This window comes from Mus caroli, chromosome 17 (genome assembly GCF_900094665.2).
Source record: "Mus caroli chromosome 17, CAROLI_EIJ_v1.1, whole genome shotgun sequence".
Classification (NCBI taxonomy): domain Eukaryota; kingdom Metazoa; phylum Chordata; class Mammalia; order Rodentia; family Muridae; genus Mus; species Mus caroli.
In genome coordinates, this window is record NC_034586.1 from 60,099,379 (window position 1) to 60,124,116 (window position 24,738).

At 41.4% G+C, this 24,738-nt stretch overlaps 1 protein-coding gene across 6 annotated transcripts in view; it reads left to right on the top strand.

The window, feature by feature from the left end:
• The first annotated feature begins 237 nt into the window (after positions 1-237).
• Positions 238-24,738, top strand: part of Fer (FER tyrosine kinase) — a 276,129-nt gene continuing 251,628 nt past the window's right edge. For 4 of the 6 annotated variants that reach the window (XR_003835255.1, XM_021186574.2, XM_029470883.1 and 1 more), the window contains exon 1: positions 238-320. The gene's annotated coding sequence lies outside the window, so the exon portion shown is untranslated. Of the gene's footprint in view, positions 325-14,328; positions 14,474-24,738 lie in introns of all 6 variants that reach the window. The other 2 variants (XM_029470881.1, XM_029470882.1) reach the window with 2 other exon arrangements.

Sequence of the window (24,738 nt, forward strand, 5' to 3'; positions counted from 1 at the left end):
GGCGGCGGCCACGGCCCACGCCTCCTCACGCCCGCAACTACAGCCCCCGCCCACTCGCTGAGCTCCGCCCCTCGCGGGTCCGAGCCAATGGGCCGCGCCCGCCTCCTGGGAGGTAGTAGAGGAGGGGGTTGGGGCCGGCGGCAGCACCCGCCCCTTGCTCCTTCTCATTGGCTAAGCTCTCGGGGTGCCCGGAGACCGGAGTGTAGCGGGATTGGCTGTTGAGCCTCGCGACGGTGGCACCTATTGGCTGGAGCAGTCCCCGTGACGCCGGGTGGCGACTGGCTCCCGGGTCTGAGGGGCTTCTGCTTGTCAGGTTCTAGGTAGGTGCGTTTCACGCCGCCGTCCGTAGGCACCGTTGCCCGGGGCAACGCCCCGGGAGGTGGGAAGGGGCCGGAAGGCGAGCGCAGCGCGGGGGGTAACCGTTCCCGCCTGCAGGGGGGCGCCGGGCTTTTGGCCCAGCGGACGCGGGCTGTGCGGAGGCGCTTCCTCTGCCCTCAGCCAGCTCGGTCCCCACCCGGGGCTGCGGGGTCACACTCGCCTCATCCTACCCGCGCGACGGAACGTTCCGGGTTGGGCTTGGGTCCCGCTGCTCACCCGGCCCGCCAGGCCCGCCAGGCCCGCCCCTCCTACCCGCCCGGGACCCGGAGGCTGAGGGGGCGGTGCCGGCCGTGGCGGGCGCTTGGCCCCGCCCCGTCGCGGGTCGCGAGTCGCGGGTGTGCGGGGCGTGGGGCGGGGTTGGGAGCTGCTGCGGTGGGGAGCCCGCACCCTTTCCCTTCTTGCGCTCCTCCGACGCTCGCCCACGGTGCCCACACCCCTTCTGGTCTCCTCACCCGTCGCCGCCCTCTCCTGTGGCACCCAGCCCCAAGAGTTCCCGCAGCCCCTTTTCATCAGGACCCTCTGACCCTGTGTCGCCTCGCCTTCAGCTTCACGTCCCACTGCCCCTTTGGTTCAGGGCAGCCTTTCAGAACTCCGGCCCAGGGAGACTTCTGGAGGCATCTGGACTTGTCGTCAGGGGTGATATTTGCCCTTAGGGCTTTTTAGGGGTCTGAGGTATTTGGGGGCACCTTTGTGTCTTCCTTGGACTCCTCTTAAGATCAGCCCTCCGAAAGGAGTTCACGAGATTAGTTTTGGTGAGAGCTAGGGCTCCTTTGAACAATTAAGTTTCCATGAGGTGGTCACTTGGAACTCTGTGCATTTGTGATTTTTGTTGGGCATGTCATTGCAATTTCAGTTTGTTCGGGCAGCCTTTCATTTTCAATATCTTATGACATAAGAGCAATGAGACTTTTGATAACTTTTACCTCGGAAGAAGCTGTATATATTCACAGTGGTCTCACGGTCACCCTAACATATGCTACTCTAACATGTACAGGAGTTTCCAGGCATTTTTCAGAAAGAACCTTCTCAACCTGAAGTCACCGTATATAAAAGTCTGATATCAGAGAATCTAAAGATAAGCCCACAGTATTTTAGTGGTTAACATCTAAAAAATACTTTGCAATCCATCTGTGAAATGAGAACAGGTTTAAAGGAAAAGTATTGCAAAATACATGGTGCGGTGTAGGGACTATTTATATACACACCTGTGTGGCTTTATAATGGTGTGTGGAAGAGCCAAAGGATGTAAAAAGGTTGAGTGTCCCTTTTACAGCCAAGAAAAGATTTTCTGATAGCCCTAAAGTTGAGGGTTTTCAAAGGTCCTGGGGATGTTTTCAGAGTACATAGGCATTCTGGGAAACACTTTCGGTTCTCTTCCATAAAAGACCTTTGGCAGAGTTCTGTTTCTTTTCTGCATTGACAGTATTAATACACACTGGCGAAGATGATGTAGTATCCTGCTAATACAGCTTCTACTCTACTTCAGAGGTTGAAGTCATTTGTGTGGGAGGAATAATCTAGGGTTTTGTAGATAGAATTCTTGAATTTCTTTCTTAGTTGCCATGTGGCTCTAACTTTTCTGTGAACGCTTTCTCCGCTAGCATCAAGTAAAATTTCAGTTTACACAGAGCGAGCTGTACGTGTTACTTTTATGGCAGTAGTACCTTTGACATTGCTGTTCCATAGTAAATACTAACAGAGGAGCTGGAATGATAGTAAAAATACTGTAAGGTCCTTGTTTGTTTTGAAGTGGAAATAGTGAAACTGATTAGCAACAGGAAAAACCAATGGAAACATAGTTACAGGAAGCACTACTCTCTGTGGTTCTGTGAGCTACTGGGAAGACTGTATATTTGAATCTCAGGCCCAGGTTTGTAAATTGCATTCTGGTAGCCACAGGAGAGAGAATGTACAAACTTGCCATAAAAATGGAAGTTTTGTTTAAGCTTGGATTTGTGTAGATGGTAGGTGTGCACCATGTTGCACATGTTTTGGAGGGAGGGCAAAGGGATGACCAGTCATTCAGTGTTCGGATAATGTATCTGAATAATCTAGGTACTTACACATACTGTTTGGAACAGTGTATTTTGTGATGGAAAAAGTTTGCAAATGTGAACTTAAAAAAAGTCAACAAATTTAGAACCAATTCCTGGACTTTGCTTACTAGTATTTCATTAGGACTTAAAACTATCTTCATTGTCGTCTCATAGTGTTAATAAAATAATATCTTAATGCAGACCTTCAGTTTTTTTTAATATTTATTTATAATTTTATCTAAGTACACTGTAGCTGTCTTCTGATGCACCAGAAGAGGGCATCAGATCTCATTACAGATGGTTGTGAGTCACCATGTGGTTGCTGGGATTTGAACTCAGGACCTTCAGAAGAGCAGTCGATGCCGTTAACCACTGAGCCATTTCTCCAGCTCCGAGCTTCAGTTTCTAATAAAGGAATAAAAGTGGAAATGACATTAATTCAAATGCATAATAATTGTATTTTGTATCTTTCCTGTCTTAGGAGAGTATTGCACTTCAACATTTGTGTCCTTTTCATTTTCAGAAAGATTTTTATACCTACCTTTACCAATTTCTTAAATTTTTGAGGGGTATGCATCAGAGTTTACAGATGAATAAGATAGATTTTCATTGCCTTAGGCATACTTACTGTGGTCAACCTGTTGTTTCATTAAGACATCAAAGGGAACAGGTCACAGCTTTAGGGCTTGGGTAGTGACTTGAGCTACCTTGGAAATGCTGAGCTGCTCCTTAGGATTTCACCAGAGCTCCACTTTCCCTTCCTCCCCTGCCCCCCCCCCCCTTACCTCTTTTATTCCCATTTTCATTTAGATACTCAGGTTGAGTTTTTTTCAGAATCAATTGAGAAACTACAGAGAAGAAAACTTAGCAATAACTGCCATAGTTAGTGTATTGGAAAAAAAACTAAAGCTTGCTGTAAGCATTCCACCACTCACCACAGCTTTACAGGGAACATTGCAGTGAATTTGTATCTGCACCTAAGTTGTGTAGCTCAGCTACGATATTCAGCCACTTCAGCATCTGGGGAAAAACAGAGCAGAGGACATGTTAGAGGTGTAACAAAGAGATGAGAATAAAATAGCCACTTTTCTTATTCTGTCAGAATAAGTACACGTGTAGTTTCTCATGTATGAAGTTTACTAGTGTGTGGGTCCCACATAATGGGTTTTCAAGAGTTTTTGACATTGAAAATATAGAGGTAAACTGAAGTTCACTTGGTATCTCCCTAAGAAAATACATTTTAACAAAAATGTTTTCATTTTAAGGTAGTACATGTTCAGCTTTAAAAAATGTAATATCACGCATAACTTGTAATTATTTCTTAAATCTTCATCTGTAGTTATAAAACTACAACTAATATTCAGTCTACGTTATTACCATTCATTATAAGCTTGATATTATCTCTTTCCTCTGTAAGTATTAATTAAAAGCCTGGAAATTTTAATGACAGAGTTCCTTGCCAGGTTGGGAAAGTGTAGTGAAAAGAAGAACAGTTCATTTGGAAGCCATATAACTTGGGCTTCAGCTCCAGTTTCTCTTTTGTGGGATCTTGGACAAATTACTTAATATCATCAAATCATAGTTTCCTCTTCTATTAAATGAGTAAGATAAAATTACCTCATATGGTAGTTATGTAGAAGAAATGAGACAATGTAAGTAAAAATGCCTGAAGTTAGGAAGGGCTCAGCTTCTGTAGTCAGCTCTTTGCATTGATTTGTATCTGTCCTGGTGTTGATAGGATTATTCTTTCTTAGTTTGTGTTCTTACCGTGAAGAAACACCACAGCCAAGGCAACTCTTACGAAAGAAAGCATTTAATTAGGTGCTGCTTGCAACTTTAGGAGATGGGGGAGAAAAAGGGGTGCAGACAGACAGACATAAAGACAGACAGACAGACACACTCACACACACACACAGACAGACAGACAGACACACTCACACACACACACACACAGAGAGAGAGAGAGAGAGAGAGAGAGAGAGAGAGAGAGAGAGAGAGAGAGAGAACAGGAGAGGGAGCTAGCTAGCTAACTAGCTCTCACAAGGGCCTTTTAGTACCATAAAGCTAGCCCTTAGGGATAGGTCATTCAGATCAGTTACAATTCAGGGACCTCTGGGCTCTTTTTTAGAGATGGCTCTATGTTTTAGGAGTTTCTTGGACAGCCCTGGCCCACAGTGCAAAAGAGGGCTTATTTCTGGTATTGAGGTTTTTGTTTTTTTGTCAGATGCTCTTTGGCTGTTGAAGGGGACACCATCAGCCCAGATGAGGAAAGTTCATTAAAACTATGTGTATATCTACACACTGAATTACATGCAGTATAGGTTTCCCCCCTCATTTTCCCTATCAGATCAATAGTCTCATCTATCTATCTATCTATCTATCTATCTATCTATCTATCTATCTATCTATCTATTATTTTATGTACATGAGTATACTCTTGGTGTCTTCAGACACACCAGAAGAGGGCATCAAGTCCCTTTACACATGGTTGTGAGCCCCCATTTAGTTGCTAGGAGTTGAACTTAGGAGGACTTCTGGAAGAGCAATCCATGCTCTTAACCTCTGAGCCATCTTTCTAGCCCCCAATAGTCTCAATTCTTAAAAGTATTTTCTTTCATCTTGGGTTGTCATTTTTGTTTGTTGAGTGCTGTAAATTCCTTTCATTGAACTAAAAGTAACGTCTTGAAATTGGTAGAGCTGGTAAATGCTATTAAAGTTCTTACTAGCACTCCCTCTTTGTATAATTCACTGAGTTGGTGTAAAAGTTGCTGGCTATTGGTGCACTGAGTAAGTCTTCAACAAGGACTTGGGTGAACTATGCTGCAGTCACTGCCCCATCCCGCAGTGCACATTTTAATTTAAACTGCTGATTCTTGATGTTTTCCCTCCATCCAAATACAAGCTATTTACATGTGTGACAGGATAGTGTGAAGTTTCTAGACGCCAGCTGTTGACTTTGTCTTCCTTTCCCATTCAAGCATCTAAGAAGGAAGATGTTGACAGGGCAATCACTGTAGGCATCAACGTGGATCTACTCAGGGTCATTGAAGAAAGTTGTCAGAAATGGCTGACTTTACAGTAACAAACACTTGAGGCATGTTTTGCAGGTTTATCCTCTTTCCCAACATGGAAGTCTGTTTCGTGTTTTCTGGTCATTCTTGTCATATAATAGAATATAATGTTATGCTGATATTTTGCAATTGTGATGAAGAATCCAACATTTAAAAGTTGCAGTAACTGTTAAAAATCATTGGAAAGTGCTTAAATGAAAGCACTATAGTCTTTATTATTAAACGACACTAACATAGAAGCATGGAAATTAATTTTATAGTGAAATTAGTCTCTGTAGTGTAACAGTTTTAGGGATCTTGTATTCCAGGCACTTAATCTCTAAAAATGCCTTTTACTTTGGCCCAGTCCAGAGGGGTATCTTTGAAATTACAATACCTAAGTGGGAGTGCACTCATTTATTTATTTTAAAATTCAGTTTTAACTTTTTGAGATGAGGTATCACCATGTAGACCAGGCAGGGGTCACCTCAGAGCTTGGCCCTCCTCTGCCTCCCGAGTCCTGGGATTGAAGGTGCACACCGTTATGTTCTTTGAGTTTGCTTTTAGTTAGTCATTCTACATATAGAAGGACAATTAGAAATGCACACAAAACTTTTAAGGCCAGTAGACTTTTGGAACTTGCAAAAGTCATTTCCTCAAACATTTGCAAATCAAAGATCTACACCAATAAGAGAAAACACATTTAATTAAACATTCTAAGCAGCACCCTTTAGACTTTTTAGTGATTCTATAGAGTGATAGTCATCAAAGTTGGTAAATATTTTCTTTCCTTTTAAAATGAGTGATAGGGAACTTTGCATTATGCGATTGGTACATAGGTAAAGGCTCTTGTATGCTAGTGTCCCAGAGGTTGCAGGACAAGAGAGCATTCTGGCTTAGAAAGCCTCCTGTTTGTCACAGAGTCTAAGGTTTGGCTTGATTTCTCAAGTGTTCACTGATGCTGGCTTGCTGTTTATTGTCTATGGATAGTTCTCTTCTTGAAGCTGAATTTTATATGGTCTATATCCTTGCTGCGCTCCCACGTGTGGCTTGGGGGAATTTCCACAACTTAGTTGATGGGGGTTCTTGTGGTAGCATCACAGTGTATTCAAAGGAAAATGTGCTTGTTAAAAAAATGGGCAGCAACCGCCTAGCAGTTACACTACCTCTCACATCACAAAATGCTTATGCAGTGTCTTATCTCTTGAATTGTATTTCCTTTAGAATCTGGTGTTTTCTGTGTACAGTCAGCCTCATCCAGGTTAACCATCATTCTAAGTTTCACTAAGGTTTTGTAAATTTTGTTTTGCTAGAAGGAAAGGAAACATTTCTGTAATATGTGTGTGAGTGCATGCCCGTATGTGTGCTGCCTATCTATATACTTGTGCTTGTTTCGCTTCTCCCCTCCCCTTTTCTCCCCTTCCCTCCCCTCTTCTCTTCTTGTGTAGGTACACACCCCTGCCTTGTACTACAGCATTAGTGTGGAGGTCAGAGGACAACTTTCTGGAGTCGAGTTTTCTTCTACCTTGTTGTGGTCTGTCTTCTCCTTTCTAGTATTTGCTTTGTAGTCTAGGATAGCTGACCCTTAAGCTTCCAGATGATTGTAATTCTCTTGTCTAAGCCTCCTACCTTGCATAGGAGTGCTAGAATTACAGATGTGTACCACTGTCTCTGGCTTTCTATGGGGGTTTCTGAGACTGTACTCAGATCACCAGACTGTGTGGCACTTTTACCCTCTGGTTGTCTTCCTGTCCCTCTCCACTTTGTTTTAGACTTTGTTTTGCTTTAGTTACGTGTATTTGTGTATGCCCATCTGTGGGTATGTGCATGCATGCAGATGCATTCAGAGGACAGAGGTATCAGCTCCCGTAGTGCTAGATATAGTTGTGAACTGCCCAGTGTAGGTGCTGGGAATTGAACTTGGGTGTTCTGGAAGAGCACTATTTTTTTCTTATCCAGTGAAGCCATCTCTCAAGCCCTTCTACCTTGTTTTGAGACAGACTTTCTCATTGAATAGAAGCTTAGTGTCTAGACTGGTTGGCCAGCGAGCCCCAGGGACCCTTCTGTCTCCATTTCCAGTGCTGGCATTTACAGGCATTCATTGTTGCATCAGGCCTTTTTCATGGGTGTTGGGGATATAAACTCTGGTTCCTCATGCTTTCGTGGCAAGCACTTTGCCAGCTGAACCATTTTTTTCTTAGTGAAACTTCACTCAAGGTGTCGTTTTTTTTAGTGAATCAGCCTACCGGATGTTCAACTTTGTCAGTTTTGGTGCTTTAATGATAATGGCCTCTATATGCTCATGTTTGAAAGCCTGGTCAGCAGTCGTGGGAACTGTTTGGGAAGGATTAGGAGGTGTGGCCTTGTGGGAGAAGGTATGTTGCTGTGGGTGGGCTTGAGGTTTTAAAACTCATGCCATTCTCAGTGTTTCCCTCTCTGCCTGTGGTCACATGTGAGCTCTCAGCCACTGCTCCAGTGCCAAGCTGGTCTTCTGTCATGTTCTCTGCCATGATGGTCATGAACTCATCCTTTAAACCTGTAAAGCCAGTCCCCAGTTAGATGCTTTCTGTTGTAAATTGTATTGTTCATGGTGTCTTTTCATAATAGAATAGTAACCAAAACACCAGTATACCAAGATCCTCACTTTTTTTTTTTTTGTAATTATTTAACCTTTTCCTGACTCTTTACGGATTTCATATCATGCACCCCAGTCCTACTCATCGCCCTGTCTCTTTATTCTGGCTCTCCACCCTTGCAACTTCTCCCTCAAAAGAAAAGAAAATCTCATTGAGGAAGCTCTAGTCTCTCATTCTAACTAGACTTAGTCTACTTTACAAAGCAGCAATTTACATATTAGGTATTGCTGATTTCTTACCCTGTGGTAGTGAAATACCAAGTTTCTTCCACTTTCTGTCATTTCAGTTCTACATGTTAAGCAGCTGTGACTTACTGATGATTTCTGCCGTAGCTTTACATTTGCCAGGGTAATTTTAGAACTCAAAACAAATGACCGACATCATTTTATAAAACCGTACTTCCCGCCTCTGAATGTGGCAGTGCCATCCTGGTTTTGCTTAAACCCTAGTCTTTGAAATTATCCTCAGTTCATTTTTTTTGTAATGTTTCCCACATGTCATTCAAGATAATTCTTTTGCTTCCAAAAACTCTGGAAATGTGACTTAATCTTATACCTCCACTTCCTCCATCCTAGTTCACCATAATCTTTCTTCAGTATAACTCCTACTGAGACTCTCTGCTGGTATGATGCTCTCAAAAAGTAGCCTTTCATCCTTCTGAAAAGCTGGGGACCTTCAGTGCTTCCCAGGCAGCTCTGAGTGAAGCACAAGCATGTCAGATAAAGTCTAGTTCATAGTCCCAGTCTCTTTCATGCAGGATCTTTATGAAGAGTTTTACTCCCTCTACCAGTCACGACATCCTTGCTTTGCCTTGCACAGGTACTCTGAACTCACTAAGCCCTTCGGCTGGGGATGCTTTTTCTCTGTATCTCAGTATAACTTTCTCCTCCTCAGGTCTTTGCTCTTATCCCTTAGGCTTCTTACTAAGCGTTCCTTCTTCATACTGATTTTTTTCTTTTTAAAGTATAATGTCCGTGGAGGCGGTTTTTTTTTAAGTAGGAAACTTTTGCATGGCTAATAGCTTTCAGCAAGTGGTTGTTGAGTGAAATAATAATTAAGATAGTTATTTGTTTCGCATAACATCATAGGAAGTGAGACTACCTTGCTTGCCATCCAGCTTGCTATAGTTGTGTGTCTATCTCTGGGTGTGTCTTGTGATGTGTGCAAGTGAGTGTGTAGGCACATGTAGAAGCCGTACAGGACATAGAGTACTTTCTCATGTCGCCCTGCCTTCCTGTCTTGAGATAGGCTCTCTCCGTGAACTGAGGCTAGCTGTCTAAGTGGGTTGGTTGGGCAGCGAGCTTTTGGATCTGCCCTGTCTCCACCCCGCAGTGGTTCAGGTACAGACATGGGCATACCTGACCAGCATGTTTATACAGCTGGAGATTCAAGCTCAGATCCTCATGCTTGCAGAACAAGTGCTCCTACCCACTGAGCCATCTCCCCAGCTCTAGCCTGCTACAGTTTATATATTCATATATTATTAGAGGCCTGTTGGTAGGTAGAGGAATATCACAGCAGCGGCTACTTTTGGAGAATTGTTTCTTAGCAGTGATTCCAAATTCCAGAAATTTCATCTGTTAATACTTTTTTTTTTTGGTATCTGAACTACAAACCCTTTCCTTTCCTTTCCTTTCCTTTCCTTTCCTTTCCTTTCCTTTCCTTTCCTTTCCTTTCCTTTCCTTTCCTTTCTTTTTCTTTCGAGACAGGGTTTCTCTGTGTAGCTCTGGCTGTCCTGGAACTCACTTTGTAGACCAGGCTGGCCTTGAACTCAGAAATCCGCCTGCCTCTGCCTCCTGNGAGTGCTGGGATTAAAGGCGTGCGCCACCACCGCCCGCTGTTAATACTTGAATGCAGACTTGGGGTGAGAGGTTTTCAGAATCTTCTCCACTTCCCTTCCCATCTCTTCATTTTTCCTCTGGGTTGGTTCATTGTTAAGAAGGAACTTAAGCTTTTAGTTCAGCAGCTTCAGCTGAAAGAGAACTTTTCCTGCTTGAAGAAGTGTTGTGTGAGCGGTGCTGGCAATGTAGCTCAGTGGTAGGGTGTTTGAGCAGTATGCACGAGGCTATGGGACCCTCAGCCAAGAGGGTGGAAGAGATGGTCAGCTGGGGTCCCTTACATTCCTGAACTGATTGAGGCCTGTCTACTGTAGGAACTTTAGAAAGTCAATGATCAGTGTCATCTAAATCGTGAGGAAGGAGGATGAGAAAAATCTAGCTTAATAGAAGAAAATTGAATGAGATGCTGTTACCCCCCCAGAAAGGGGGAGAGGGATACAAGCTTCAGAGTCAAACAAGCAATAATGGATTACAGGTTCCTTATTCACATGCAACTCAGGCTGATTAAAAAAAAATCTAGGTTATTATATAGGCATATTTACTCCTGTTCTTTAAAATAATCACACCATGAACAAGACATTTTCTTTAAAAATACGACCTTAAGAGTCTGTAAATTTATATTAAATATGTGGCATAATTTTATATATCTGTTTGATCAGAATTCAATTTTGAAATAAAGGATGTTTGTTGGAGAAGAGGAGAAGATACAGGAAAATGTAATCGGGCCAGTGAGTCGGTGGTGATAATTGGCGTAGTGTGTTTGTAGGGTGTCACTCACATGACCCTGGAATTATTCCTCCATTCTCCCCCACAGTGGCTCCACCTAGTCCCCGTTTCTGAAGAGAAACATATTTGAGAAGTGGGAATTCTGTTTGGGTCTGAGTGTGTGAGATGAGAATCTATGGCTCTGCAGAAGTCAGGGTGGGAGATGAAGGTGTGATGACTTCAAACGACTCCACCATTTTCAGTTGTCGAGTTCAGTCTGCTGAGTGCTGGAAGAATGGCAGATTGTTTATTCACAGATTTATAGTAGCTTAAAATACAGTCCCACTTGAACATGTCACTGATGAAGTTGTTACTACGTTTTAAATGAAGCCACTTCAATATTAATGAAAATGCTTTTTCACTGAAAAAAATTGTAGAGAAGACTTAGCTGGAAATTTAGAGAAAGCACGTTGGTGCTTTGACTAGCTGTCTTGAGGCATTTGAGCTGTTCAGTGTTGAGCATGGGATCTGGCTGAATAGTTTTCTCTGTTTCAAGTAGTGTGTTGAGCATGACCATTTCCATATCACAGCAAAAGACAGATACATGAAATTCCAAATAACTCAGTTATCTGTACTGACAAGGCAGTAAAAATTTAAACCTCAAGAATTAAATGGATGACCCCGTGATTTAGGGGTATATTTGGAAAGGAACTAGCTATTTATACAACGTATACATTGGAGCACACTTACCAAAAATCTTAAAAATGGGAACCCTGGGTGGCTAGGAACACTTGCTGTTCTTCCAGAGAACCTGAGTTCATTCCCAGCACCAATGCCCAGCGATTCACACTGCCCGTAACTCTACCTCCCAGGTGTCTGATGTTCTTTTCTGACCTCCATGGGGACTTGTACATATGTGACATACATGTATATAGACTAACATACCTATATATAAATGAAAACAAGTGTACACAGGGCTTGGTGGCACACTTTAAATTTCAACACAAAGGCAAAATACAATACAACAGCAGAGGCAGGTAGATCTCAGAGGCAGTCAGATCTGTGTGAGTTTCAAGCCAGTGTGGTCTACATAGTGATTTCTAGGTCAGCCATGCTACATAGTGGCACCTTGCCTAAAAAGAATCTAAAATAAAAAGAGAAAGAAACAGAGGAACCAATGAGATGGCTTAGTTGGTAAAGGTGCTTTCCAGCAAGCTTGCAGACCTGAGTTCACTCCCAGGAAGCTTTCCACCATTACTATGTAGTGTGTACAGTAATAAATGCTATATCACAAGTATAACATATGCTCTTTTGAAATCATATAAAAGAAGTAATGTGTAGCAGGATTTTCCCGTCCAATTAATTTAAATATTAATACAACAAGAAGCCTGCAATTGGACAGGGAAAAGGGACACGGAACTAAGAGTTGCAGAGACAGGGAGTGACACAGGAGAGGGGAAGGAGGAAAATGGAACATGTCCAGGATGATTCAGATTCTGCATAGCTTTAAATAGCCACAGGTAGCTACAGTATCATATAGAGATAGAGTAATTGGGATAACTTGTCCAATCTAGGTGGCAGCTTGTATCACTATCAATTGGCTCTGAAATTATTATGTGAGCACCTTGTGAATTGAGAATTTATTGATATATAAATCTGACTGATTAATTATAAGCTTCTAGAGTTTTGATTTTACTGGGTTACTGGGAATTGTGACAGCTAACTGAGAAGTGGGCAGGCGGTCATTGCATGGGGCTGGTGTGGCAGTGATCTACCAAGGGAACTTAGCGAGTCAGGTGGAGATGTCTTGGGAGCTTGGGGCCAAAGAGTCTGCCTAGATGAGAACACCCCCCTGGAGTCATGTGGCCTGCTGGTGCCCGGCATAGTGCAGGAACTTGCCTTTCAATATAATATTTTCCACAATGGTAATAATTACAAATTCATATTTAAATCTCATCTTAAGTTATACATTTTACTGCCTACCATAATTAATTCAGTGCCTTCCTTGACTCCATTGTATCCTACAGTTATGTAACTCACTCTACTTTGTCACTCATTCAGTTACACTTGTTTGGTGACTACTATGTCTCAGGTGTGATTTGGAGGACTAACAGTCTTAGAATAGAAAACCATTCCTCAGTTACCATTTCATGGAAGAAGGGGATAAAATGACATTTTAAATCATGTAGAAGTTAGATTTCCAACCACATTAGCATGACAAATCTGAAATGAAATAAAATATTTGGAAGCAATGAAGGTATCTTTGGAAATTGGTAGATCATTGTAAAAGTGGGAGATGAGGAGAATATGACTAATAAAAGTGGTCAGTTTCCTGACTGGCAGGGAATCAGATACATCTGGTAAAGTGTGAAATGCCTTTGTGTTCTTATGAAAGCCGAGGGGAATGACAGAACACAGAATAGGTAAGCAGAAAGGGTGAGGTCGGAGGGATAGCTCCAGGTAAAGGCACTTGCCCCACCCAAGTCGAAGTGGAAGGAGAGAACCAAGTCCACACTCATGCCACAGATGGATGGATGGACAGACGGACAGGGACAGACACACACATTCCACACTGCAGTGGGGGTTGCGGGGAGAGGTTATGGTGGGAAGAGGAGAGGATAGAGGATTATAGACTGGGAAGCCAGGGTTAGAAACAGGTTTCTAAGATCTTTATCTTCTAAGAAGATAAAGTTACAAGGATGTAACTACATATATATGGCCCTCGGTATAGATGTTTGAAGAGTCAGTCAGTCATTGTTCAGAAATGTTATACAAAGCATTGCATTTATATTGTAAGTGCACACATTTGTTCTTGTCCCCCCTCAAATAGTGTACAACAACTGATTCATAGCATTTATATTATAATAGATAATAGTAGTAACCTAGAGATGGTTTAAAGAACATAGGAGAATGTGGGCCGTATTTGAGACAGAAAATACATCTCTGTTGGGAAAAATCTTCCTTAACTTTTTATCATCCTTTGCATACCTAAGTACTTCTTCAGACTCCCCCTAATCTTTTTGTAGTTAATATATAATGACATAATTTTGCTGCTTCCCTTTCATCCCTTCAATCTCTCCTGTGTCTTCCTTTCTTTGATTGTGTGTGTATGTGTGTGTGAATGCATGCATGCATAAATACATAAACACAACCCAGATTTCAGGGCTGAAAGCTTGGTATTGGATACCCAATTAGGGAGTCATTCCTAGGGAAGACTGAGTCTCAGACTTAGCAGTTGTTAGTTGCATGTAGTTCTTTGTCTGGAGTGGGTCCTCCTGTTTCCACATGGAACAATTTTTTTTTTTTTTAAGGGTACTAACTCACTACTTCTGCTGTGCTTTGGCTTGAAGTTTTATGCTTTGAAAATGGAGAAAAACAAGAGTAGGTGCTTCAAGAGTGGGGAAGCTGGGTGGGAGAGAAAACGGACATTGGGGCAACTGTGGACAGAGAGAGAGAGAGAGAGAGAGAGAGAGAGAGAGAGAGAGGAAGGAGAGAGAGAGCCAGTTAGGTCAGTGTGGCATTCTTACTTGGTGAAGGTGAAGACCTGTGGCAGTCAGTTTCTAGGAATAGCTTTGCTGTGTTACACACACACACACACACACACACACACACACACACACACACACACACTTTTTCTCTTTCCTCTCTATTGAGTGGCTCTGACTCCTTACATTTCTTCTTGCAGCTCAGTTCTTTTGGCTAGACCTATGATCACTCCCGTGAGACTTCACTGCACCCTTTCTCAAGTGTCTTCCTCATCCCTAATGTGTCATTCCTCACCCTGGACCTGCTACCTTAGCTAAGGCATGGCCAACGGGGCTAGTAGGAAGGTAGGACTTCTTTATTCTTAGTAAATTACTAAAACTTTTGCTTGGCCTCTGAACCTGTGATATTTTGTGCTAACATTGTAGTGCTCTTTCCATTAGATTATTATACTTTGAAGCTATCATTTTATGTGTAGTGTGTTCTTACTTGTTGTTTAGATTAATGTATTTTACGTATGACACTTGTGATTGAGTAGGTTTTTCAGCTAATACTTCTGATTGACAGAATTCCCATTCCCGTATTACTTCTTTAACCCATGTGCCCACCAGTCCTACATTTTCAAATTTTTGGTACCAAACCTGACATGCTTTTCTTCTTGAGAAGTTCTTTCTTTGTCTTAGTTCTGGTTTCTGTATCTCTTTGTTTCCAGAAAGACTCTGAAGTGATGTGAAACTAAATTAAGTTCATAATTAATTAATTAATTAAATTAAAAGGCATATAAAATGAAGCATTAAGTAGTGTATATTAAAAATATGTTGGACATGGTGGCATATGCTTTTAATCCAAGCACTTAGAAGGTAGAGGCAGGTGAGTTTGAAGCCAGCTAAGTCTATATAGTTTTCTGTATGTAGCCCAGCCAGGGCTACATAGTGAGAACCTGTCTCAAACAAATAAACTAAACAACCAAAAACCAAATAAGAAAACAAAACCCTTATTCTAGCTTGCTTGTTATTGTAGCATTTCTGTTATGCCCCTTTTTTGTATAATAGCTAATCCTATGGTCATTTTCCCCGTGTTCTGCTTTGTGATGCCATTATTTAACATGTACTTACATTCAAACATTTACCCTTGAATGTATTTTCTTCCCTTTTACACCCAAGAAACTCAAAGTCCTGTGAACCCTGCTGGAAGACAAGACATGAGAAAGAAAGGAAAACCAACCTCAGATCCCCTGTCTTGCCCTTACGACTGGCAGGCTCTTTAGAAGCCTCCTTACCTTAGAAAAATCAGCTTTCTCCTTTTTGTCTGAGCTACTCCACCTTCAACCTAATAGCCAGATGTTGTTACCTAAGAGTGAGCCACCAACTTCTCCATGAGCCTCTAAAGCCCTGTGGGACTCTTAATTATGGATTGACTCTAGGGACATTCTCAGAGTGAAAATAACTGGTCTTTACTTTTATGCTGTTACATGTCTCTATCTTGCTCTCTCCTAAAAAAAAGAGATTTATTTTTTCACTATAGGAAATCTTTCCAGGATGTTCCTCAATGTTTTCATGGTAATTTTTAAAATTTTAGTTTGAAGATTTTCCAGTATTATGCACATGCGTGCTCATGTGCACACACACACACACACTTATTTTAACATATATAGCTTGTGTAGACTCATGGGAGATTCATCTATTATAAACTTGGTTGTATGATTTCATTAGAGCGTTTATAATTTTTTTATGTGTGTAGGTGTTTTGCCTGTGTACATGTCTGTATACCACATACATGTAGTGCCTGAAGAGACTGGAAGGAAACATCAGACCTCTTGAGGTGGACTTACAGATAGCAGTGGACTGTCACATGGGTGCCAGGGATCAATGCTGGGTCCTCTCATCAGAGCAATTTTATAGTCAGCCTTTTAGAACTGATACTCGTGGTGAAGCTGAAATTTAGTAGTTATTAAACATCAGTCTGCTCTGTTACTCATGTCTTCTAAAATTGTTGATGGCCTCACTTTCCTTCGTTTCCCTTTCAAAGGTTAAAAAATTTAAGAGATTTTACTTTCTTTGTGTGCATGTTTGCCTGCATGCGTGTATGCATGTGCACCACATACTTGCCTGCTGCCTGCAGAAGAGGGTGTCACTTCTTCTGGAACTGGAGTGGCAGATGGTTGTGAGTCACCCCATCCTCTGGGAGAACAGCTGGTACTCCTAACTGCGGAGTCAACTCTCTGGCCCTTTTCTGAAGGAGTTTAAGATGCTTTGTTACAATAGAAGAGTTAATACTTACTGATTGTTCTCTGTGTGTGAGACATTTGGTTAGATGTCATAAATCTTATTTTTGTCTTATTGGCCTATACGTTTTTCTTTTTTCATGTGGTTAGCTTCTTACAATTTATTTTTAAGGTCAAAAGACAAAAGAATCTCTCTCTCCTCCTCCCTCTCTCTTCCCCTTTCTCCCCCCTGCACCCCTCCCTTCTGTGTGTGTGTGTGTGTGTGTGTGTGTGTGTGTTGGCTGCACAGCATGTGGCAAACTCAGGTCCTCTGCAAGAGCAGCCAGCTCTCTTAACCCTTGAGCCATCTGTCTGGCCTTGTTATTGTTTGAGTTGTAAGGCCGAGAGATTATGGTTGAAATTGGGACTTAGGAGCTGGCTTGAACCTTTGGCCCTCACTCATTTCTACTTCCTCTCCAGTCAGTGGAAGCCTAAAGCAATCTGTGATCTGCTCGGGGTCCTGCACCTGGTTCTCAGGAACTGGAAGGCAGGTCCGGTTGTATTCCTCAAGCCTCAGTCTCACTGGGGTCTCCATTCTGTCTTCTGCTCTGGTGCTTCATTCAGCAGTATGTCATGCTTACATGTCATGCTGCCATGGGGCAGTGACCATGGGCACATTGTTGTCATCAAGACTCGTTCTGACATTTGCCCCAGCTTTTATTCCTCTTTCATTTACATAGTTTGAAACCATATTAAGACATTGTAACTAAAGCTAGGTGGTGGTGATCCCAGCTCTCAGGAGGCAGAGGCAGGTGGATATCTGGGTTTGAGGCCAGTCTAGTCCATAGAGTGAGTCCAGGATAGCCAGGACTACACAAAGAAACCCTGTCTTGAAAAACAAGACAAAAACAAAAGAAAAAAAGCACCATAATTAAAATTTTAGCCTGCATATCATGCAAATAAGGATAATTTCCCCATATAATCATAATATTGAGGTCATATAAAAGAGTCAATATTAAATATGTGGTTTGTTAATCTTAACCCATTTGTGATGCTGCAATATAACACTTCATAATAGGTAATTTATAAACAAGAGAAATATATTGACCATATCTCTGAAGGCTTGTAAAAAGTGTTTCAAGGTATGCTTGGAGGTTTGGTGGTTGGTGAAAGCCTGTTCCTTATATATGAAACTATTTGAATGTCTTTACATTGCAGAAGTGATGGAAATGCTCTGGAACTGCTTAGTGAGCATTAGGCATGTCCATGTGAGGGGAGCCCTCATCTCTTCCTGTATCACCGTGGAGGTTAAATACCAATATAGATTCTTTTTTTGATTGAAAGCCTAGGGAATTTACTTATTTATACTTATGTATTTGAGATTATATCATTTTCCCACTCTGTTTCCTTCCTCTAGACCCTCCTATATAACAGTCCTTGCTTTCTTTCAAATTCATGGTCTCTTTTTAAATTGATTGTTGATGCGTGTGTATGTGTGTGTGTGAGTGTGTGTGTGTACAGTTAACTACATATAACATCTGCTTAGTCTGTATATTGTTACTTACATGTATGTTTTCAAAGCTGACCATTTGGCATAGGATAACCAATGGGTATGCTCCTCCTGGGGAAGACTGTTTCTTTAGCTCTCTTCATTCTTTAGTTGCCTGTAGTTCCTTACGTAGGGTTGAGGCCTTGTGGGTTTCCCCAATCCACTTTGCCGTGCCTGTTGCTGTCCTTGCTTAGCTTACATTTGGGCAGTCATGTTGGTGGGATTTTATGGGTTAGTGAGAGTTTATGGGTATAGCTTCTGATATAATTAGGAGAACCAGTCTTATAGCAAACTTCCTGATCCTCTGGCTCATACAGTCCTTCTGCCCCACATCCACAATGTTCCCTGAGCCTTAGGTGTGGGAGTGTTTTGTAGAGGTATCTGGTGGGACTGGTCTCTATCTTCTGTGCTTTGATTTGTTGTGGCTTTCTGTAACAGTCTCCATCTGTTACAAAGAGAAGTTTTCCTGTTGAGGTGCAGGGACTACACTTACATGTGGGTATAGATAAGGGTACATATTTAGACTGTAGTTAGGGATTGTGTTCCTTGAGTAAAGTGACAGGTGTAGGTTAAGATGCATGACTTCACTAGCCCTGGGGAGTTGGCCAGGTGTTCAGGATGGAGAGCTGTTGGTTATTGCCAAGGTATGTGAAACACTACTCACTCCTAGAGTTAGTATGCCATACTGCTTGTAGTTGTGGTTCATAGACATGGGAGCTGGGTAGAATGGTTGGTTCTTTTCCTCCTTGGAAGCATGTCTGGTGCCTTCTGGTACCATGAAAACTAGACCTTCATGAGAAGGCTTTCAGGTCAGTTCCAGGCCAGTTCCATTGTGGGCTCCATGTTTGAAGCACAGTGTCTTCAGCAATGGGGACTTGCCTTCTACTTCTCTGGGGCAACCAAGGACAATACCAATAGCCTGCAATGTTTTGGGAGTCTCAATGAATCCTGACCAACAACTCTAAAAAGGACTTCTCATGCCTGTTGTGAGGTTTCTGTTAGATGATCTTTGGCTTTTGGAGGAGCTTTGTCAGCCCAGATGCCAAAATTTCATTTGAACTATATATGTACACTCATACACAAACTTAGGTATATTACAGGTTTTAGTTAGGTGGATCGCTAATAGTATGCTTCCTTAGGACTGTGAATACCCTTACTTGTATTGTACTGTCCTCTCCTGCTTTTGTTTTATCTCCCTAATTATATCCTGTTTTCACCAATAGATTACTTTGTATATTACTCTTCCCTTCTCTATTGCTACCCAACCCCAGTCCAGCAATGGTCCCTTTTGACTTTACTGTTTTCTGCAGTTATTTCAGGATGTATACTCATAGCTGAAAATTTGAGCTAGAAGCCTCAGATGGGAGGGGAAATGTGACATCTGTCTTTCTGGACCTGGGTTGCCTCACTCAGTATGATCTTCTCTTTTAGAAAGTTCATGTCTTCATTATTCTTTTTGGCTGAATAGTATTCTATAGTATATATGTACCACACTTTCATTATGCATTTGCCAAACAAATTTAATTGTGTTTTCATACAAAATGATTAAAATCTCATACTTGGTTTCTCTCATTTATTTTATTTTATTTTTTATTTTTTAGATTTATTTTATTTTGTGTGTTTGAGTGCTTTGTCTGTATATATATATCTGCTCCCTACATGTATGCCTGGTACCTAAGGAAGTGGAGAGCCTCAGTGTGGATGCTGGGAATCAAACCTTGGTCCTTTGCAAGAACAAGTGCTCTTAGCTGCTGAGCCAACACTCCAGCCCCCCACTCAAAAATATTTTGTTACAAAAACATTTATTTATAATAGTTATTTATAATACATTTTTAAATGTATTAAAATATATCGACAATTTCTTACATGCATTTTGTGTACTGGTCATTTTTTCATGCTCTCTGTTATATTCCTCTCACCCCTGCTGATCCCTTTTCTCCAGTAAGTCCCCTCCCACTTTCATGTTTGCTTCTGTGCCTGATGAGTTTACATAGCATTGCTTGCCTGTGTTAGGATTTATCTTCTGGAGTTTTGGTAACCTCACAATGGATTTCTATTCAAGAAAATGATACTCTCTCTCCTGGAACCATTAACGGCCGGCCTCACAAGTCCCTTTGCTTTCTTTGATGGGTTGTAGACTGGCCTTACCTTGTACAGGTCTTATGTAGGTAATTGTAGCTGCTGTGAGTTCATCAGTGCCATGGCTATGTCATATCCAGAAGACAGTGGTTTACACAACTTCCCAGTGCTCCAGCCTCTGCTTATGGGGCCAATGTAGGAAATTTTGAGGGACGTGTATGTCCTAACCAGCAGGCTTTTTGTGGCAATCTGTATTCAGGTCTCACTGGTTATTCTTGGAAACGTTTCTTTGGTGTTTTATCTAGGATTCAGTCAGCTTTCATGCATTCCATTTGGTTCTTATGGCTCTTAGTTCTCTTGTGTTAACTCGTTCCCTGTCTTGTTGTTTGTTTCTTTGGTGTTGATGATCTGGTTTTTCACTTAAGGGTTATAGTTTGAAAAGACAAACTTACTTAATGTCTCTTTTGAGTATCATCTGCTTGTTAATGTTATGCATCGCGAGTTGTAAAGTGGTTTGGATATAAATCTTACTAGTTAATGATTATATGAATTCAAGTGGTACCAATTTTTCTTCTAGTTCATCAGAGGCAGAATGAAAGTCTTCTGATTTTTCTTAACCTTGTATGTCGTATGTAAATCTATGTGCTTTTATGGTATGCATGTCATATGTAAATCTATGTGCTTTTATGGTATGCATGTCATATGTAAATCGATGTGCTTTTATGGTATGCATGTAAAGTCAGAGGGTGTTACCCTGAGCTATTTCACTTGCCAATAGTTGGATTACATGGTTTTATTAGTGTAGTTGCCAGACTCCAATGGTGAACTTGATTGAATCTCTGTAAGAACTCTAGGTAAAGGAAACAAACCATTTCCCCAATAAAATGTCTGTGTTAAAATACTTTTTTCTAATTTGAGAGAGAGGCCTCAGTGCATATTAACTCTCTTTATGCTATCAAAAATCCAATATTCATCAAGTATAGTGGTACACACTTTTACATTACATGTTCTCTCTCTTAAAATTTCTTTATTTCTTTATTTAATGTGAGTACATTGTTGCTGTCAAAGATACCAGAAGAGGGCATCGGATCCCATTACAGATGGTTGTGAGCCACCATGTTGTTGCCAGGAATTGAATTTAGGACCTTTGGAAGAACAGAGAGTATTCTCAACTGCTGAGCCATCTTTCCAGCCCCTGGCACACACTTGGGAGTCAGAGGCAAGATCTTTGAATTCAAGGCCAACCTGACCTATATAGTGAGTTCTAGGACAACCAGAACTACCTAATGAGGCCCTGTCTCAAATGAATGAATGAGTAAATAAAGAAGTAAGTAAATGCGTACATACATGCATACATACATGAAAATACAGTATTCATTTATTTCATTCTTTCTTAATCCCCTGCCCTCTTCTCCCTCCTTATGTTCCCCTTCTTCCTTGGAGACAGTATCTTATGCATCCCAGGTTGCCCTCAAACTTACAATGTAGCTGAGGAACTTCTTATTCTCTTGCCTCCAACTCCAAGTGCTAGGATTATTCCAGTGTATTCTATAATGCCAGAAAAACCAATATTTCTGTCATTGCATTTGCAGAATGCAAAAGCTGACAGTTACAGAGCCAAAAACTGAGGAGCAGGGTACAGTTTAGAATAGATACTTCTGTATATCTGTATGCTCATAAGATATACCACAGGAATCTGCTCATCCAGCAAAGAAAATAGTCATCTAGTTTATATTTTGCTACTTAACATCTTAAATTCTGTTTATGAAATTTGTATATATGGATATAGTCTATGAGAATTTAACTTCTAATTTTAGAAAACTACAGTTTTATGATTCTTTAAAGAATACTTAATCATGTTTATGGGAAAACACAGTCCCAAATTGAAGGTCATTAAATAAGATAGATTCAAATAAATAGGTTAGATAAATCCAAATACCTACCATTTTAGTAGGATTTATATTAGTTTCACTTTTTAAAAATTCGCTTTTTAAAAAGAGATACCATTGGGGTGGGGATACAGCTCAGTTGGAGGCATGCTTACCTACCATGACTAAAGCCTGGGTTTGACCCCTGCATTGCATTAATTGAGCCTGTATTATGCTTGTGATAGATAACAGAGTTAGTTCTCTGCAGAGGCAGGAAGGGCAGATGTTCAAGGTCATTCTCAGCTGCCCATAGGCTTAAGGTCAGTCTAGGCTACGTGAGATCTGGATTTTTTTTTTAATGATTATGTTGGCAACAGAATACATGTACTTTTGTATATTATCCTGTTATAGCCTGGTTAGTAATCGATGTCCACTAAATATATAAATTTTTTCTTTAGAAAATTTAAATTATGTATATATTTATATGATTACTTAGGTGTAGATGTCTGTGAAGGGCAGAGATGTCTGGTCTCCAGGACTGGACTTACATGTGATTGTAAGCCACCTGTTGAGTTCTAGGAATTTAACTGAGGTCCTCTATGAAAGTGGGCATGCTCTTAACTTTTGAGCTAGGGCTCTAGCCCCTAAATTATAGAGATTTCTATCCTTTGTAATAACCTAAGTCCCAGTGGTATACAAATGAAAAGCCTATGATATTCTTGTTTCAGATAGCACAAAGTCTAATGGAAATAGTTAAATTGTACTGTAATGAGCTGGGCAGTGGTGGCGCACACCTTTAATCCCAGCACTTGGGAGACAGAGGAAGGCGGATTTCTGGAGTTTGAGGCCAGCCTGGTCAACAAAGTGAGTTCCAGGACAGCCAGGGATATACAGAGAAACCCTGTCTCGAAAAAACAACAAAACAAAACAAAACAAAACAAAAAAGATAGCTGCACACAGAATTCCGGATCTGAAGAGAGGAGCTGTTTGAGAACTGGTTGAGAATGCAGCTTCCAGACTAGGTTGCTGATGATTTTCCAGGGGGATGTGAATAGAAACTTTAGATTCAGGGAGGGCATAGAGGTGGGAAAGATCAGGGGTGAACCCTAAAGTTCTAGTTTCCTCCTGTTGCTGTGATAAACATCAAGGCCAGAAGCAACTTGTAGGAGGGAAAAGACTTACCAGCCTGCAGGTGGCCCACTATCATTGAGAGAAGTCAGGGCAAGAACTCAAGCAGAAACAATGGAGAAACATTGTTTCCTGGTTCTTGCTTAGCTAGTTCTCTTATACCTGCCTAGGAAGTGGTACTGCCCACAGTGGGCTGAGCTCTCCTATATCAATTAACAACCAAGAAATTCGTCCACAAGATAGACCCACAGGCAAATCGGACCTGGACATTTCCTCACCTGAGATTCCCTTTTTATGTGACTCTAGGCTGAGTCACATTTGACAGTTATGGGAGATGGAAGTTGTATTGATTACAGGCAAAGAACTTTGAATTTTAACCTGTAGGATATGGTTGTAAAATTAATATCAAATACTAAATACTAATAAGATTAATGGTGATTATTCCTGTGTGGTGGATAGTCTTTATTGTAATCTTAACTGCATTGAGACTCACCTAAAAGAAACCCTTCTGGGTATGCTTTTGAGGGCGCTTCCAATAAGATTTCAATTAGGAAAGACCTACCATGGACATGAGCAGCATTACTACCTGGGATGAGGTCCAGAACTGAGTTAGGACGAGAAGGAGCCACCTGAGCATGCACTACTGTTCCTACTTCTCTGCTTCTTGGGTGGCATGGCGTTCCAAGCTGCTCTTACTGCCTTGCCTTTCCAAGATGGACTAGGTGCTCTTCTGGAACATGAGCCAAAGTAAACCTTCCTGCCTTAGATCCCTTTTGTCAGGCATTGGCTACAGTGTTGAGAAAGGTAAGATAAAGTATAGATCTCTGGGCATTGGAGATGATTGCACAATACTGTGTAGCTTCACCCAGTTAATTCACTTTTTAGCTTTCTGTTATCTACTGTGTCTGAGTCACTTCTCTAAGTAATGGAGGTGACTGGTACAGAAGAGAGTGTATACCTGCTTGTCTATAATTTGTATTACAAATCAGCACTGTATACACCTCACCCATGTACCTTTTGGCTGTAGCTGATAATTTAATTTCATTTTCCATACCTTTTATTACTTCTAGAATAAGGATGATTTTGTGACCTCTCCCAACCAAAATTATATAGTTTGAGAGTTTTTTGATTTGTTTTCAAAGACTTATTACTACATAGCCCAGGTTTGATACTAATTCTATCTTGAGTTCTGGTACACAACCATACCTAAGGTCAAGGGCTGGGCATTTTGAAAAATTGAAATTTTACTGACATAATTATAAATTACTTTTTTACTTTTACTTTTGAGAGTATAGTGTAATTACGGCATCTCTTCCTCCAAATCCTCTCATATACTCTTCCCTGCTTTCCTTCAAATTCATGGCATTTTCCACTGTTACTGTGAAAGACCCACAACGTGAGGACCCCCCACGTTCTGACTCAGGAGAGGCGACATCCCAAATCACCCACAAGAAACAATCTTGCTGCAAATTGCAAGAGGATTTTTATTCAAGAGCGCTCTCGGGCCCATGGTCATACACCACGCAGGGGTAGAGGACCATGGCGCCCCGAGTAGCTGAGTAAGGGGGTATTTAAAGGAAGAAACCACAATTCATGGAGGTGGGGAGGGCGTTGTTGGAAAATACCAAAAATACCAGTTAAGAGTCACAAGGAAGTATAAAGTCACAAGTGTCAGGTTATCTCTCAAGACAGTTTCTAAGAGCCCCGAACAATCTAAGAGCCCCTAAAGATAGCACATTTGCATTGCAGGTTCCAGTAATGGTCAGGGTGCCATTCTTTGAATGA